This window comes from Dryas octopetala, chromosome 1 (assembly GCF_963921425.1).
Source record: "Dryas octopetala chromosome 1, drDryOcto1.1, whole genome shotgun sequence".
NCBI lineage: Eukaryota > Viridiplantae > Streptophyta > Magnoliopsida > Rosales > Rosaceae > Dryas > Dryas octopetala.
This window is the reverse complement of record NC_141366.1, coordinates 27,662,298-27,665,878: the sequence shown is the minus strand read 5'-3', so window position 1 is coordinate 27,665,878 and position 3,581 is coordinate 27,662,298.

Sequence of the window (3,581 nt, the reverse complement as noted above, 5' to 3'; positions counted from 1 at the left end):
TGTCTGTTAAGACCAGGTAAAATTTAGAGGTTTGGCACTAGCGTAACTTGCTAGGCTTCTCTAAATTCTTGATCCGGCATGACCCTGCTCCCCGAGGCAGACAGTCATGTCAGACCGTGTGGTTTCTAAGTTTATTTTAATTTATTGTCAAGGAGGTTGATCAGATATGAACCTTACAACGTGACCAGGTCAGTGCATGGGGAAACTGAGGGAGCTCTGGCTCAGTACCCAACGCATGTATGCTCATGGACTGACCTTAGTCATCACGTTATTTGGTTACCACTGATATGGCCTCAATATTTATTAAGTTCATTTAATAACAACAGTTAAACGGTGTTTCGTCTATAACTACCACTTAAACAACAGCAGATTAAATAAGCTGGGTTAAGGGTATACCTGTTGAAGACTTCCCACGAGCAGAGTCTCGGTACTACTAGTCTTGCTAAATAATAAGATTAAAATAGCCTAATTAACAAGAGATTTATTTAACAAAATTTTAGCAGAAATTCGACAGGGATCAAGAAATTACCTATGGAGCTCAGAAATGATTTTTTTTAAAACTTCACCAAAACATAGCCTTCACACTACTAGAATTGAAGAGCTCGTCGCCACGATCGCGTAGGCGAAATCGGATCGTCGATCGGAGCTCCAGAACTCAAGATAAACTCAAAACAAAATTGAAGAAGAGAGAGAAAAGAGGAGAGAGGAGAGAGAAGCTCTCTCTTGGGAAGCGTGCGGCTGAAATGGGATGAAAATCAGCTGGGGGGTGCGCTGCTATTTATAGGAAGAGTGAGTGAGTCAACTCGGTTGACTCATCCGAGTTGACTGGGTTGACTCAAGTCAACCGTCATAACTTTGACCAATGAGAAATTGACACGTGGCGAAGGCTTTGACACTTGGCTGCACATGCAGCCATCAGATCTTGCTGCCATGCATCGTTGGACGCTCCAGATCGTGCCACGTGGCGCGATCTGGTGTTTTTCCTATTTTATTTTCTTTTTCCTATTTTTCTCAACTTCAAAAATTAATTAAAAATAGCTCGGGACTCGGAAAAATACCCCGAAAAATACTACGGACTCGTATCGACTAGTACTAATTAACTATGAGGTCAAATTACCAATTTTCCCTTTAGAAAAATTTCGAAAATTTCAAGCTCCACAAACTAAGATAAAATGCTTTTAAAAATGAAATTTTGGGAAATTCATAAAATAATCTCCCGGACTCGGAATAATACGAGACTTGCTCCGTTGGGTTCGTGAGTAAAAGTACCACCTTTTAAAGGTCTAACTTGGGTCAAAACTCTAGTCAAAGTTGGTCAAACAATTAAAGCTTAAGGTGAAAAATACGATTTTCCGCCAAACAAATTTCTAGAAAAATTCTAGAAATTAAAGAAAAATCCCAAAATAAATTTGGAAAATTTTGGGTCTCACAAAAAATAATTAAACTAGTAATCATCACTTATAACAATTCCCCGACAACGGCGCCAAAAACTTGTTGTTGTTTTCCTAGAGCAATTTAATTAACCTTTTTCCAGCTCTAAGTTAACTTGCAAGTGCACGAATCGCGGAGTAGCAAAGCTTGCAAATACGAGGTCGATCCCTCAAGGAATTGTATTAATGTTATGATTACTAACTCAATTAAATTCAATTAAATCAAACACCAACTCACACACACGATAAGGGGGGTTTTGGATTGGTTTTAAGAACAATGATCAACAATCATAAAAAGTAAACAAATTAAAATATTAAATTAAGAACAATGGATGTAACAACTAGGGATTGGAATCCACCACTAACATATTACTTACACAGTCATGGACATATAAGAGCAATTAATTGACAAGATATATTGATAAAGTTGCCAGCCGGGAGGCCTTGATTATCGGACACTCACCTAACTATTGTCCTCCTAATGCATAAATTAGTAGATTGATTATCTCTTACTAACTTAGTTAACCTACATGTTCCTAGATAGCTTGATTATCGTCTACCTAAGCTGTTAACCATACAAGAGTCATTATGATTATGTGAGAACGACAAACACATAGACCCTCTTAAGAGCATCTATGATCTCTTCCCTCAAAGATAAATTCTTAGGATATCTCTTAGTTACCTATTGAAACGGATGGCTTGATTATCACCCCCCAATTCCATAACAAATTCTAGATGCATACAACCTAAGGTGATCAATCAAAGATGTAATACAACTAAAATCAATTAAAGCAGAGGTCCAAGATTTATCAACATAAATTGCAATTAAAAACTCAATAATCCATGACAAACGTAAATAACATAGTTAGGGCTTCATCCTAGCCCTAGTTAGAAGTTTAGCTACTCATAACTAAAGTAAAAACAAAACAAAACATAATTAAAAACTGATGAAACCGATGGAAGAGAGAAGAAGAGGCCACGGCAGCAAAGTGGAGGTGGCTCCACCCTTGGGCGACGGCATAGGGGCTGCGGCAAAGAAACCTTCTTCTCCTCTTGGGTTTCGGCAAAGACAAAGATGGGGGCTCAAGGCTTGCTTGAAAATAAAACAAAAGGTGGCTAGGGTTTTGCAGCAAAAGAGAGAAAGTAAGAGAAAGAAGAGAGCATCTGGAAGAAGTCTCCACTTATGAAGGAGAGAGGTTTCTCTCCTTCTTCAATGTGGGATTGACACTTTCCTTGCACATCAAGACTTGTAATTTTCGGCCAAGCATGGGCCTTGGGCTGATTTGGGCTCTTTTTGGGCTGAACCCACTTTTCTGTTCGCAGAATTGCTGCGCTACCCTCACTAAAATGACCATATCTTGAGTTACACACCTCGGAATCAAGATCCGTAAAATTCCCTGCGAAGCTAATATCCGTAGCTTTCCAACCATATATGGCATGACATCTGATTTCGATCTGTAGAAATACAGAATCACTGTCGAAATTTAGGGTTTAGATTCGAGCATTTCTGTAGTGTCAGTCATTTTCACAGGTAAAAAATGTGCAAATGTAGTTAATCTATCAACAATAACCCAAACTATATCCTTACCGCGTACTGTACGAGGTAGTCCCGTTACAAAGTCCATTGTGATGTGATCCCATTTCCATTCAGCTACAGGTAATGGTTGAAGTGGTCCTGCCGATTTATGATGTTTTGCCTTGACCTGTTGACAAGTGAGACACTTTGACACAAAAGTTGCTACTTCTTTCTTCATTCCATTCCACCAAAATTGACGACGTAGATCTTGATACATTTTCGTACCACCCGGATGAATTGTAAACTTTGAATGATGAGCTTCATGGAGTACTTCACTTTTTAGTTCCGGAATTTCAGGCACATACAATCTACCCAAAAATCTTAATCCTTTATCATCACCAATTGTCCATTCCTTTGTCATTTCTCCTCTAGTATCCAATTCCTTAATCATCTTTGCTTATACATCTTCTTGTTGTGCTTCAATGACTTTTCTTATCAACATTGGATGAGTAATCAAATTACAAAGATAAGGGCGATCTCCATATGACCCGATGTATAATTGATAATCACAAATAAATTCAATCATCTTCCGCTTTTGAATCCGTAGATTTGCTCTACTTTCTTGTGACTTTCTA